The 15,856-nt window shown below is 42.2% G+C and overlaps 1 protein-coding gene and 1 long non-coding RNA gene across 6 annotated transcripts in view; one reads left to right on the forward strand and one right to left on the reverse strand.

The window, feature by feature from the left end:
• The window catches only part of LOC141774913 (uncharacterized), a 108,339-nt gene extending 96,281 nt beyond the window's left edge, over positions 1-12,058 (forward strand). The window contains exon 3 of the long non-coding RNA XR_012595512.1: positions 11,465-12,058. This is a non-coding gene — a long non-coding RNA (uncharacterized LOC141774913). The remainder of the gene's footprint in view (positions 1-11,464) is intronic.
• The window catches only part of il1rapl2 (interleukin 1 receptor accessory protein-like 2), a 566,284-nt gene that overhangs the window by 537,630 nt on the left and 12,798 nt on the right, over positions 1-15,856 (reverse strand). The gene's annotated exons all lie outside the window — the stretch shown is intronic.

Here is a 15,856-nt window from a genome sequence, read left to right on the forward strand (position 1 = left end):
CACTTGTTATCACAATGATTTCAACATCTCCCTCCATCTCTCTTCCCTCATCTCTTTATCCCTCCATCATCTGCTCCCTCTGTCTCTTCCACTCCCCTTGTACAATGTTCAACAGTCATAAATCAACGTCCCAGCATGTTTCTCTGATAACATTAGACATTTATGAATAATAAATGGCTGCTCTCCCACTCCTTATTACTTATTGACATCTTATGTCACATTAGAATAAATGAAGGGGATAAAAAGGACCGGCAGGGTGTCATTATGATCATATCATATTCTCCTTTTTGTAAAAAGGTGTTTGTTTCGCTTATTTGAAAAGGGAGATTTCTAGGTCCCATTTGCCATTTATGCTTCGTGACCCACTGAACTGATTATGTCAACTTTGTATTGCACATTTTGAAAGCTCCTTGGGTTGTTGGGGGAAACTAATAGTGCAAGCTGGAGTGGAGAAAACACAGAAACATCCCAAATGACAATTAATCAATGAGAAGCTGTCGTGACAACGGAGAAAGGAAGATATAAAATCCTGCCATCAAGTAACCGACCTATAAAGCCATTGGATTGGCTTATTCCTGTCAATATTTGACAACAACATAATGTGGGTTCAGGATGACGTGATGTACATGAAGTATATATGGCCCTAGCAAGACAAACATGCCCAGAAGGCACAGAAAAATCAGCATCATTCAAGTGTAAAAATGCCAGTCAATACCAGTTCACGGCCATTACAATTCGTTAAAATTTCAAAATCATCAACATCAGCTCTCTGAGCAGAGCAACTGCACTCCAATGAATACTTCTCAATTTGCCAAATGTTGCTGGAAATGAACACTTGTCGACTGTCTGTGTGATGATATCTTAACCTGCAGCAATGACTCACGCCGGGTACACACAGGGAACGTCAGGAGCGCGTGGCGGCTGCGTGGCGTGGTGGCTGCGTGATTCACGCATCGGGTGTTCACACCAGCTGCGTTTCAGCTGCTTGTCTGCTGCGTTTCTGCTGCTGCAGCTGCCGTCAGCCCTTTCTCTCTACATAGAGTTTGCCTTTTAATGGCCATTTCATTTCATTATAAATATCATTTATATTTATTTTAGACAGAGAAAGGTTAAGAAACGTGTGGTATGTAAATAATAGTATTAATCGACAGTTAAAACTCCGTACTATATTCATTCATGGAGCTCTCCAAGTCACTGCATGTTCTACAACACTGTCCGGCACATATTTCAGAATAAAAGCCTTGTGTTAACAAATGAAGGAATTCTGACCACAGAAAAAAATGCTTGAGGGCTTTCATTTTTAAATGAAAGCTGGAAGTTTTGATTTAAAAATAAGTCTTTACTTTTTTTTCATCTGCGTAAGATATTCTACAGATAGACATTGAAACTGTAGTAATCTTGCTGGTATGATGTCAATATACAGTCAATAGATCACTTTCATTGTCTGTTGTCTGTTGTCTCTAGAAGAGACGCAGCTGAGACGTGCGTATGACGTGCGTGAGACGGGCGTCTCATTCAGGCAGTTTGTCTGTTCTAACCTGTTAACACGGACGCCAAAATAAAAAACAACAGCTAACGCAGCCGCCACACGCTCCTGACGTTCCTGGTGTGTTCCAGGCTTCACACCCATGGCTGTCACATGGAAACCATAGATGTATAAAGAGAACTGGATACAGAGTTGGAGGCGGGCTCCCATTCGTTCCTATGACAGTTGCTCAGTGGCGCATGAAGCCAAAATGGCTTGACTGTCAAGTGATAAAGTACCCGGATCATCCGGCGATCTTCAGCATCCATTGGGTCCACAGAGCAGGCGCAGAAGTGTTTCCTTTAAATCCGCCTTCCAACCCTCGCTCCAGCCTCGGTCTGGGTCTCATTCACATGAACAGAGGAAGGGAAATAACTCTGGATTCAGCTATTAGTGCATTTTAAAACTTTTAGGACCTAATGATTTAAATAAGGACTATTAGAGTGTTCATACTGGGAAGTTGATTTACCTCAAAAATTATCTGCTGAGTTACAGACGTCTCTCTCTTAATGTAAGTCTATGGGAAAAAGTATTTTTGGGTCCAATGGCATCACGCGATGGACACAGAAGTTGTAGTACCACCGTTTGGCTACTACGGAAATTTGCTTCAACGCCCAGCGCTCTTCCTGCGGGCTTGATGCAAACCCACAGACAATGATGTTTCTACCACGACGATGATTATCATCATGGTGCTACTTGGTATGGTACATCACCAAGGAAAGTGATGCTTGTACCATTTCTGTTATATGGAAATATCAGGTGCTCCATAGAAGGTATTATTAACCCTGAAACAGTAGTTCAACAAATACCTCTTAAGTCCCCTTACTAGCATTTTCTAGAGCTTTCAACTGCATCTCACAGTCTTCCTCAGCGAATGATGTTAGGATGATATGTATGATATGTGGGGGAGCCAATGGCTCATCTACTATATTTATACTCATTGTCAAGAAAGGTAATGCATAAATACTGTTAATAATGTATTTTCTGGTGCGACTCTCCCTCTTGAAGAGCCATCCTTGGCTGTTTCTTGAAGCCAGATGGAGTCAAAGCTGTGATTGGTTCTTTCTTCATCATGCTGTAAGACACACTGACTGTTCTCTTCACAAACAAAAAAAAAAGCTTGGAAATGTCAAAAAGGACAATTTCCACTTTTTGACAAGAGTAAGGACTACGCAAATGTGTAAAACCCATTGGGTAATCTGTTTCTAAAGATGCCCCCCCGCCCCCTCTTCAGAAGGGAACAGTGCCAACTCATTTTGTACTGAATGAAATAAACAGGGAGAGAGGAAAACAGAGCAACTGTTGTGTTTCACAAGGCCAAATCCCTGAGCATGAGTAGACTAGATGAGCTTCAGGACACAAGTTGACATTATGTTTCATTTCAATAACAATGCCTCCGTGAAGTTGACTGCCTTAGCAATATCCCCAATGGGAAACACGCACACACACACAGACACACCAAAAGAAACAATAAAATGTTCCACTTTGCTTTTACGAATCAACATGAATTAAATCCCTATACCTTGAATTTAACACAAACCTTAAAAAAGCAAAGGTTTTAAGGAATTTCCTGTTTTATAGTATCCGTGCGAACAGAGCAAACACACACACACACAAACACACGCACACACACACACACACACACACACACACAAACACACAGTTAATTTACCCTGATATTCCCTCTGCATCCCTTTTAAAAGCTGCTCTATTGACATTACAATGTTCCACTGGGACCCCTAAGAAATAATGTGCAGGCAAGATTTATTGCACAAACACACCCCCCCCCCCCCCACACACACACACACACACACTGCAATGAGAGAACGTGTTTATATCACACACCCACCCACGGGGGAACAGACTAAAATGATACATTATGATGCAAACACACCCACACATACAGTATAGCCTATACATGGCAGTGTTTATCACCCTCTCTCTCACACATATGTACACTCCTTTCCTCTTTCACTCGGAGAGACAATGAAATACAGTGCAGTGCAATATTTGTGTTGCATGCAGGCACGCACACACACACACACATACACACACGCACACACACACACACACACACACACACACACACACAGTTGCAGGGGGGAAGGAACCTATTTAAATGCTAAGTAAGCGGTCTCTCCCTTTTGGGGCGATGTGATTATACAGTCGATCTCATAAGCAATGCTTCACAACTGGATTTGCACATGTAGAACTTAATTACAAGAGGCCTCGCTTCTCTCCGTGTGTTGTATTCATGGGAGCATGTCTATTGAGAGAGGTGGGATTGAAGCTATTACCTCGCTTCTGTGTGTGTGTGTGTGTGTGTGTGTGTGTGTGTGTGTGTGTGTGTGTGTGTGTGTGTGTGTGTGTGTGTGTGTGTGTGTGTGTGTGTATTTGTGAAGCCAATCTATCAGCAGTTTAGCCAAGATTAATGTTTACATAAACAAGTTTGGGCTCAGTTGCCAGATTCTCTTTCTAAACTCTCTATCTCTCTCTCTCTCGTCATTTTCCCCCCTCTCTCCATCTCCTGCTTTTGTTTTAATGTGTGAATTGCACTCGCACACGCACTGCAACACATTTCGCTGATCAAAATAAGTCCCAGTGTGTAAACAAACTGGGGTAAATGAACAGTAAGCAAAGAAAATTGGATTACTGGATAAACAGTTTCCTTCAGAATGTTCCTATCCCAACAGACCATCGTGGTTAGTGATGGGTACCGAGAACCAATCCCGTCCATACGGATGACTCGGCTCTACGATGTAGGCCTACTGTGTGTTGGTGCATATTAGCTATTATATTAGCAAGCTAACACGGTAAATTAAGACTGTGAACATGGTAAACATTTTAACTGCTGAAAATCTGCATATTAGCTTGAATCAACACTCTTCACAGCCTCACAGATAGGGATGCACCGATACTGGTACCGGATCGGATATTGGGCCAATGCTGACTCAAATAGCTGGATCGGACATCGGTGACAATGAGGCCGATCTATTCAATTCAATTCTGTTTATATATTATATACATTATAGACTGGAATTTGAATGCCTGTTTAAAGGTCCCATATTGTGCTAATTTTCAGGTTCATACTTGTATTTTTACTTGTTACCACTAGAACATGTTTACATGCTGTAATGTTCAAATTTATTTAATAAATAAAATATCCAATAAACTTTATTTTCCTCATACTGTCGGCCTGAATATGCCTGTATTTACCATCTCTCTGAAACACTGTTTTAGCGGATTTCGACGGAATTGCAACTAAAATGCAACAGAATTGCGTTGCTAGGCAACAGCTTGGGTCCATGTGTACTTCCTGTCAGCTGATGACATTCACATACACTGCAATCAGGAATAAACTGGGACACATTTAGAATGTTTACGTTTAAATCTGTGTAAAGGGTCTAAATATTGTATATTTGTGACATCACAAATGGACAGAAATTCTGACAGCTTGTATCAAATGCAGAGTTTCTGAATACGGGCTGTGTGTATTTCTTCATGGATTGAGTGTTTCGATACTTTCACAGTATTTATATAGGACTTAAGCCTGCTTTATAATAAAAAAACATGAAAATCTCACTTTTTTACAATATGGGACCTTTATAGGTTTTGACCACTTTGTTGCTGCATTAAAACGGTTTACACTTGAATTGTAATTCCTGTTAATTTTGAAGATGTTTTTGCCAAGTTGTTTGCAATTTATTATTTTTAATAATATATAATAATTCAGTAAATTCATATCTATGTATTTATTTGTTACAGTTTGTTTCACACAGTTAGCAAAGCAACGTTTAAGTCAAGCCTGGTTTTACCTTACACATAAAAGAATGAACCCAGTCACTTCCACACAGCGAGGCATACAGCTTATTAGTTAAACACTGGTATTGAATCAGTACTCGGTCCACACGCTTACTCTTCCCCTCACTCATTACTTCCTGCATTGTGGAATGATCCATTATGGACGTACTAGATTAAATCTTAAATTGATACTGGTTGCTGACTGAACTGGAGCCATTTCCAATTTTCCTACACATAAAGTAAAACTTTTCCCAGCCGGTTGTAACGACGACACATTTGAAGAACCACCAGCTTTATGTTTCTTCTTCCTAATCCTGGAGATTCTCCTTGAGAAAACAAACATGCTTTTGCTCCTAAACAGAAACTGTTCAAATGAATAATGCAGGAGAGCTGCCAAATTCTTCCTTAAGAGCACTGCTGCCCCCGTTTTACACGGGTTTGTTTACACGTCTTTGGTACTTTTGAATGTTGTTTAAAGTCATTTATTTCTGTTAACTTCTGAGAAGCCGTGGTGAAGCAGCAACAGAACTTTCAGACATTGATTTTTAATATTTCTGCCAAAAGGAAAAACTTGCTAAAAAACTAACTTGATCACTTTCTCAAAATGTCCTTCTTTTCTTTGAACTAGTGCAGTGCTCGTTCAAAACATGCCTGCTCAGAACGGGCCGAATGCTTGACCTGTGGTGTTGTTGCTTGCAGCTTTCTCGAGAACCGCTCTTACAAACAATTTCAACTCGAAACTGCACTTCCTTGGGTCCTGACAAATACACCTTTAATGACATCAATCCACCTGCCATGACATAGTTGTGTCACACACCCAAAACGCAGCTACTCATGGTCAAAAACATTGGTGAAATACGCTCTGGTTCACGGGAAAAAAAATAAACTCAAGTCACGGTTACTTGCAGTCAGAATCATTGGTGAAATACACTGTGGTTCATGTGAAACAAATACACCCAAGTCAGGGTTACTTGCGGTCAGAAACATTGGTGAAACACACTTAGCGGAGGTAATTTCTAAATAGACATATTAGTCTCTTGCATTGACATAACCACCGCGGTTATTATGTAGAGCATGGATTTAATTCTGAGGTATTTGCCAGTGGCAACGTCAATAGTGTTATAGGTTAGTAGTCTTACAGCAGGGAAACACAGTCTTACTCACTGGGGAAAAATACACCCAAGTCGGGCAAGTAGTACTGGTTGCAACATTGGTGAAATATACTCAGCAGATGTATTCATTTCCAAATAGGCATATTAGTAGCTTGTTTTGACACCGCGTTTATAAAGTAGAGCATAGATTTCATGAGTGGAGGTATTTTGCAGGCAATAAAATTACAAGTTAGTATGGCAAAAACATACATAACTTGAGGAGCTGTTCTTGTCGGCTATCCGACTCCTGCAGGTGCTGGACACTTCCCACAACTGCCCATAAAATAAACACATTCTCACTCCCAACTCGTCAAATACCGCCGCTTGGTCAGAGTCCCTCTGCATCGGTGACCGACGCACGGGGTACCCCTCTTGCGTAACCTTTGGACGAATCGGTGACAGCGTGTCAATATATGCTCGTTACATGAATAGTGTCCTTTCAAAATGAACTTTTTTTCACAGGAAGTTAGGTTTAGACAACACAACCACTTAGGTAGGGTTAGGAAACGGCCGTGATTGACGTGAACTTCACTGACTAGCGACTCACGGGACTCACAGGACCGACGAGTCACTTGACTAAAGACTGACATGATAAAATAAGTCAACTCTACTTTTAGTTTCACACGGGACACGAACGGCGGTCTCCTGGTTGAGAGTCTTTAGTGTTTATTGGACCCGTCCACCATCACTCCCGCCCGCCATGAACGGACTCTCACGCTATCAATACTACGTCAGTTGCTCCGACCATCGAATAACGCCGCGGGTGGCTTTACATTGGAGTTAGTTGAAAGCCTGGCTCATCACATACTGTTGCTAAAGGGTGCCTCCGCATCTGTTTCCAATGCCGAGGGTCGCCGCCCAATCGGCGGTATTTGATGAGCTGGGAGTGAGGTTGGTAAAATCGGTGCTCCATACATGCTGGCTGTAACTACACTAACTGAGAGTTTAACTTCACCATCATAATCTGACGGTGGTGTTGCATGGATCCGGCCTCACTCTCTTTATTGTTTTAAAAAGACCTCATAATCACATTTTCCCCGGCCAGACACACACACATTCAGTTCTGTAACCCGCTGATCTGAGACACATTATCCCTGACAACCATAAACTGGCAACCAGCGCACAGAGAGCACCTTCTGGCAAGAAAAGAGACAATTTGAGGAGCTAAACTCGTCCAGCTTTATTCAGACTGTGGCCCTGTCAGAGTCACCGGAGTCGCTGCCAGTGTGGACTCTCTGGCCGATGAGGAGATGCAGCTCAGCATTATAATGTTCCAGCTGCAGTCAACACGGCGTAGCCACGCAGATCAGCTTGTTTTCCAAATTTGTCCGATCACGGACCTACGTGCTGCAGCCTATAGCTGATATTTAAATTCAGTCACGATGGCTAAAAAAAAATCATGTATCTCTTCTCCTCTCCATTAAAAAAAGCCACGGCCGCTATGTAGAGAGGCTGACGGAGATAAATGGAGTGAGAGAGAAGAAGGAGAGAGCGAGGGAGGGAAGGAAAGAGAGCAAGAGAGCAGGACACTCGAGGATAGAAGAAGCCTCCATTGTTTCTTATTTTCACCGGCACATACACACACACACATACACACACATACACACGCACACACACACACACACACACACACATACACACGCACACACACACACACACATACACACGCGCACACACACACACACACACACACACACACACACACAGACAGACGTTTCTATTTTCTGTTGCGCTGAGGGGACTGAAAAAGAAGAGTCCCCAGAGGACAAACAGGTTAACCTGTCGTTTTAAAGCCTTCAAACACACACCCACACACGTATACACACAGGGTTTGCACAGCTCTGAATGGCTTCATGAAGAAATACAATCAGCAGGCTATGTGGAAGAATTCTCTGTCCTTCCTCTTCTAAAGAAATACAGATCATCCATACGGTGGAACTGGACTACGCACGTCAGAAAATAGAACATCATTTCGTCTTAATCAAATCCCAATATTTGAATCTGGGAGATGTCCTCTTATAGACGGGTTTCTTGTATACAAACATTACTGAGAGTGATCACATTCAGGGGGCAAAACCGCTTTGGCAGCTGTTGTTATCAGCATAGATTTAGCATTGTTTTTACATTCTTCTTGACTATACGAGACCCTAGAACGTGAGCTTTCCCCTGCTGTAGTCGCATAATGTTAAAGCAATGTAGAGCCGTAACAAAGTCTTGCATCACTTTTAAATTTTGAGGCATAGTCGCTAAATCTATATAAATATTTCCTTACGTCCGGGCCACACCGAGAACGTCAGTAGTGCGTGGCGGCTGCCTCGCTGAACTACTGTGTATTACACGCGTGGGGTGTCCACACTAGCAGCGTTTCTGCTGCTGCAGCCCTTTCTTTCTACAGAGTTTGCCATTTAATTTCATTATAAATGTCATTTATATTTATTTTAAACAGAAAAAGGTTAAGAAGTGTGTACTCATTTGTAAATAATAGTAATAATCCACAATTAAAAGCCGGTACTTTATTCATTCATGGAGCTCTGCAAGTCACTGCATTTCCTACAACACTGTCCTGTAAATATTTCAGAATAAAAGTCTTGTGTTAACAATAAAGGAATTCTGTCTACAGAAAAAAATGCTTGAGGGCTTTCATTTTTAAATGAAAGCAGGAAGATTTGATTTAAAAATCACTTTTTTTCATGTCCGTAACATATTCTACAGATACAGACATGAAACTGTAGTAATGTAGCTGATATGATGTCAATATACTGTCAAAAGATCATTTTCACTGTCGGTTGTTGCTGTGAACCTCGCAGCTCGCGGTAAAAATAGGCGAAACCTCGAATCTCTAGAAGAGACGCAGCCGAGCCGCACCTGAGCTGCGCCGCTCTCGCGGGCAGTGTGGCTGCTCAAACCTGTTAACATAGACACCAAAATAATTAAAAAAAAGGTTCCGCAGCTGCCACGCGCTGCTGATGTTCCCAGTGTGGCCCGGGCTTTAGAGTGTGGTTCAATCACCCTGTTGTTGATCAGTTCATTTTTATCGATCTGCGGAGCATGACAGCTCACCATGACCTCCCGCTGCTTTGCTAGCTCTGTGTGACTAGAATGCTTTTGCCCACCAGGCCTGGATTCATAATCTCCTTCTGATTTTGGCAAAGGCATGCGATCCCCCTCGCAATATTAAACATTTTCAATCCATCATTCCTGCGGTCGGTGAGTTCACTGCACATCAACTCCTTGTCATCTCTGCTTTGGAGCTTGGCTCTGCTAGACATGCCGTGCTTTCTGCCCCCCGGTTGCGTGCGCATCTCTGTGATGACGTTGCACAGAAACCCGTCTATAGTATGAGAAAAAAACATCAAAGCTATATATGATTATGTGCAACAACATTCAGAAAGTTGAATTTGTGGCTTGACACAGACTCTTTGAGCGCTTACGTCAAACAGGTTTGATATCTGAATAAGCAAATGTACTAACATTGCCACTTAACTGGCTGTGACTGTGTCGTGCCTGTTGGCTTTAATTGCTTCACTGTTGATTTGAAGCCATTCTAACAGGCTGTGACATGTATAATCCCTGTTGATTTAAATTTAGTTGTAGCCGTCTTTGATCTTTGGCAGCCCTCACCGAGACAGCCAAGACGTGTGACAGGAAGTACAGGCTCATGTAGGGTCTGCACTGCAAATTGAGACGTTTTCAGTCCAGGTGATTATCTTCAGTTCTACATAGAAACCAGCGCAACCAGTTCCAATCGATCCTGACAAGGACAGAAGCAGCAAAAAAAAGCTTTGCACAGCAGTCACCGTGGCCATGTATTACAATGATAGAAGGATGGTGAAATGATAGAACATAGTGTTAAGCCCGGAACACACCAGGAACGTCAGGAACGCATTACCTGTTTTTTTTTATTTCGGCGTCCGTGTTAACAGGTTAGAGCAGCCACACTGCCCACGCGTGTCTCTTCTAGAGAATAGAGGTCTCGTCTATTTTTGACGCGTGCCGCTCGCGTTTCACAGCAACAACAGACTGTGAAAGTGATCTATTGACTGTATATTGACATCATACCAGCTACATTACTACAGTTTTGATGTCTAGACATCTGTAGAATATGTCACGGACAGTGAAGGTGATCTATTGACTGTATATTGACATCATACCCGCTACTTTACTACAGTTTCGATGTCTATCTGTAGAATATGTTACAGAGATGAAAAAAAGTACAGACTTATTTTTAAATCAACACTTCCTGCTTTCATTTTAAAAAAAAAAGAAGCCCTCAAGAGTTTTTTCTGTGGACAGAATTCCTTCATTTGTTAACACAAGGCTTTTATTCTGAAATATGTCCCGGACAGTGTTCTAGAACATGCAGTGACTTGCAAAGCTCCATGAATGAATATAGTACGGAGTTTTAATTGTCGATTATTACTATTATTTACAAATTAAAAATAAAATCATCCTTAACCCCTAAAGGGACTGTTTGTAATTTCTTACACTTATAAATCATTGTGGGTCGGTGTCCCATGCGCACTCGCGTGTGGCTACGCCGTTCAGACTCAGACTCCAACACAAACTACAGTGAAGCACCAAAACCTCTTGGTTGTATCTAGTGCAGCCCGTCTGTTAAACAGTGTTGGCTGCGGTCGGAGGACGCGGGGGAGACCGTAGCTTTGGTCTCCAGGACCGGAGTCTCTGCTGTACTCTGCTCCTCTGCCTGCCTTCACTCACACACCGCGCTCGTTTTCGCTCTTTCGCTCCACTCTCACGTGCGTGCGCGCACACTCTACACTGCAGAAGAGTTAGATTAGCTCTGAGAATATCTAGAGAATGTACAGTGGACGTTTGTGCAGAAATAACTCCTGCAGCTCCTCCAGACCAACAGGTTTCCCATGTCTTGTGAAGTGACGGGCCTCCGCAGAGAGAAACGTTATCGTCTCCGACCAAAACTCCGGTGCCTCCCCTGTTCCCTCCGGCCGCGGTCGGGAGGCTGAGGCAGGAAAGCCAACACTAGGATCAGCATTGATTCATGGAGAGACCTTCCTCTGGTCAGCTAACATTACTGCCAAGCAGCTGAAATATAGAGTGATATTGTGCTTTTAGCTGACGTGTGTCTCCTCACTGTTTTGAGCGATGCTCGTTCATGTCTATGTGAGCGAGCACAAGCGCGAGAAAGAGGACGCTGACTTTCGATGTCTAAACAGCCACAGGTGTCGCTGTTAACAAGACATTTCTGATTCCTACAAACAGTTCCTTTAAGTTAAATTCATTATTTCCATGAACTTAAATTCATTGTTTTATTTGATGGCACCAAAGGCCAAGTGGCCTTGCTGCTAAAATGATGAAATTCCAGGCCTGCTTGCTGTCTTGACGCCTTGACACAGGCCTTTATAGCCAAGACTTACTTATGAATTGCAAAAGTGACTTTGTCCTTTGATATATACTGTCTCAAAATCTGTCAGGCAGCTCAGAAACTGGCAAACCATGTGCCATGGAGAGCCAACATTCTGCAGGTTGTCATTCCCGCCCATCAACTCAGTAGGTGATGTCAACCTGGTCCTAAAACAGGCCATTCGCAACATGGTAGACACACAGAAACACACACAGTCGTATTCAGAAACTCTGCGTTTGAAACAAGCCTTTAGGATTTCTGTCCATTGTTGATGTCACAAATATACAATATATAGATCATTACACGGTTTTAAACGAAAACATTCTAAATGTGTCCCAGTTTATTTCCTGGTTGCAGTGTATGTACATAACATCAGCTGACAGGAAGTAAACATGGACCCAAGTTGTTGCCTAGCAACACAATTGCGTTCCAATTCCATTGAAATGCACTAAAACGGAGCGTTTCCGACAGAGGGTGAATACAGGTATTTCCAGGCAGATGGTATGAGGAAAATAAAGTTTTTTTTTAACATTACAGCTTGTAAACATGTTCTATTAGAAACACAAAATACAAGTATGAACCTGAAAATGAGCACGATACTGGACCTTGAAGTGTTTGCAAATTGATTGAAAAAGCTGCTTGAGTGGTGGGAAATCTCTTGAATCTAAAGTTTATTGCATTCGTTGGGAGGAAAAAATAGGGTTGGCAGTAACATCAAGTACAGTGCAGCCCTTTAATAGTGACAAAAGAAAGCCCTGCAGTGCTGATGTGTGTTACCTGTAAAACACACACACACACACACACACACACACACACACACACACACACACACACAAGTCTAAACGCCAGCCAAACCACTTCTGTAAAAAATGATGTGGGTATCAAAGTAGATTCAGCAGATAAACGTGTCGAATCAGTTCTGCAGGACGCTGATCTTTGCCATATTACGGCTGCTGTTTTAGCAGGCCGGGGCTGCACTGTTGCTGCTGTGTACACTATTGCTCTATTTGATCAGAATCCATAGGGATTGGCCTGTCAGACCACGTTAAGTCAACTAAGGATAGGCCACGCACACTGGTGGATGTGCTGAAGGGTGAACTGGAGAGTCACAGTGAGGAGAAGGAGGAGGGTGAGGGGCAAGAAGAAGATAAGAGGAAGGGGACAAGAAACAGAGACATGCAGGGATACAAGTGGAGCAGACGCTTATTGTTCTGCTTCTTATAGTATATTATTGTTGTTATTCCATTTACATTTGGGTCCTTTAGCAGTGTTTGGAATTACTATTGGAATACTGAATTTTACTATATAGCAGAATACTGTCACAGTAAAAGGCTTTAACATTTACATAACTCAAGTGATGCCTATGAAATCTTTCCTCTGAGGTATTTATTCAAGAAATTCTGAGTTTGGGTTGTTGTATAATTTTTTTCAGTTTTATTTCATCCTTATCTATTAATGGTGAAGTAGGCAAGATTGGAGCAAATATTATTAAAAAATATATATTTTTATAAAACGGTCGCTATATCGTGACAGTAGTGCATGAAACAGGTAACCTGAAAACAAATCATGTGCCTCCGGTGTCCTCCGGTGCTCCTAACAGCATCTGCAAGATTTCACAGACCGGAGGGAAACAAGCAGGCTGATCTGAGGTCTGCTGTCCAGCTGCCGTCTATGAGAGCCGGTTGTCAACCACTCGCAAACTCTGACCAAACGGTCACACTAGGCAGCGCTGATTAAATATGAATGATTATTATGTAACGTTAATGCCTATTTCTCGCCTCAAATGTTTTCAGAATCAACTTGTAGTGTACTGTTTAGCTGTAAAATGAGAAAGTTTGTGACGCCGCCGCCATTGTGAAATCTGGTGAAGGAACGCCGAGTTCCACATGACCGGAGCACAGCCAATGGGAACGCTCTCTCAATGAAATGAGAGACCTGTGATTGGTCAATCCCGTCACGGGCTAGATTTTCTAAGCCATGACGAGGTGCAGGAGTCTAGTTTTCTCTCAGAACACTTGAATTACAACATGCTAAAAGGTTATTATGGAATTTTTGCCCAATGATGCCAAAAATATACTGCCTACTGCCACTTTAAGGGGTGAGATTCACTGAAAGCAATGCTCTCTTTTTCATTAACGCCCCTATCACATTCACTCCTGGAAGCTGTCCAGTAAAACCACAGTCCGATCTGCTGACCACTGAGCAGCTCCACTGGAGCAGTTGGGGTTAAGGGCCTTGCTCAAGGGCACCTAAGTGGTGGTAATGAAGGAGGGGGGGCAAGCGCAATATCCCCACCCAGATTTATCCAGCCGATCTGGGGGATTGAGCCGACGTCCTTCCGGTCACAAGCCTGCTCCTCCTGCTTCCTTTAGGCCACCACTGCCCCACATTAAGTTAGATGGAGTTGTCGGTTAATTTAATTCAAAATAATGTAATGCAATTCAACAGTATAACAAGTCTCCAAAATGACTTGAATCAATCACTTTTCTGAAATGGTGTCAACAAAACTGAGTATGGTAACCTTGAAAGGGTCTTGTATTGGCTTGCATTTCATTTGATTAGGGGTCCCTAATAAAATGGCAACGGAGTATATGTCTGGCCTGATGCAACAAGTCTTCATGCCTAAATGGAAAAATAGGTTTCTTGTCAATGGCTGCCACTGTTGGTAGGACAAAGACTCATGCGAAGAAGCTAAGATTGACTGTTTGCCAGAAAAGAGACTAGAAATCCAGGTCTTTGGTGTCGCAATTAGAAAATCAAAAGGACAAGAAATCCAGGTCTTTGGTATTGCAATTGGACAATCAAAAGGACTAGAAATCCAGGTCTTTGGTGTTGCAATTGGAAAATCAAAAGGACAAGAAATCCAGGTCTTTAGTATTGCAATTGGACAATCAAAAGGACTAGAAATCCAGGTCTTTGGTGTCGCAATTGGACAAAAAAGGAAATGTCATGTGTTAATAATGTAACTTCATATTAACACATGAAGCTGTTTCCTGCTATTCAGGAGGTTTAAACAAGTCTACTCAACAGAAGAGCCTACAGCCATGCTAGAAGCTCTCTGAGGCGTAAAATGGAAAGTTAAGGGATCACTAAAGTTATTACAATTCATCCAGAGGGGACATAAATGTATGGCAATCCATCCAATAGTTGTCGAGACACTCAGAACCACATGCCAAGCTCATGGTGGCGCTAGAGAAAAGGTCTGACGATCACCCAAGTCATTAAGATTCATCCCCTGGAAACCATCCGTATCCGTATCCAATTTTGTGCCATCTATCTGGTGTATGTTGAGAAATTTCACTGGACAAGGGGAAATGCTATCTGTTGAAGTCAGTGTATTGCGATCCATAGAGCAACACCACTAGCATTGCTGAAAATGACTGGTTACCAGGCAACAACCTCCGGGTCTGAAAAATGAAGCCAATATGTAAGTCCCTTAAACTTGCATTCTTTTCTAATGGCCAGCAGGGGGTGATTCCTCTGGTTGCCAAAATAATTCTGATTGTATAGAAGTCTATGAGAAAATGAGCCAACTTCTCAATTGATTTATACCTCAGTAAACATTGTAAACAAGAGTTTATGGTCTCAATTGCTAGTTTCAAGTCTGGGAGTTTTTGTCTTACAAATGTAACCCTTTCACGGTGTGTTTTCAGTTCATGAAAGTTAATTGTAACATTATGGTCGCCTAAAAATGTCTTATTCAGTGTTTTGCGGTACTAGCTCCACCCTTTCGTGTCACTTCTGGTGGCAAAAAAACGAAATGGCAATGGCCAAAATCCCAAACACGAAGCTTCAAAGCGGCAGTCCACAAACCAATGGGTGACGTCACAGTGACTACGTCCACTTCTTATATACAGTCTATGCTGGTGTCCTTGTTTTGTCTAGAGAGGACAATTATTAATTATACAACCGCAAGAGCTTTTTAAGAAAGCATAATCGTGGGTTGTTGTAAGCTGTTTGTTCAAATGACCAATACTGCTGATCAATACTGTTGTTCTC

This window comes from Sebastes fasciatus, chromosome 10 (genome assembly GCF_043250625.1).
Source record: "Sebastes fasciatus isolate fSebFas1 chromosome 10, fSebFas1.pri, whole genome shotgun sequence".
NCBI classification, from domain to species: domain Eukaryota; kingdom Metazoa; phylum Chordata; class Actinopteri; order Perciformes; family Sebastidae; genus Sebastes; species Sebastes fasciatus.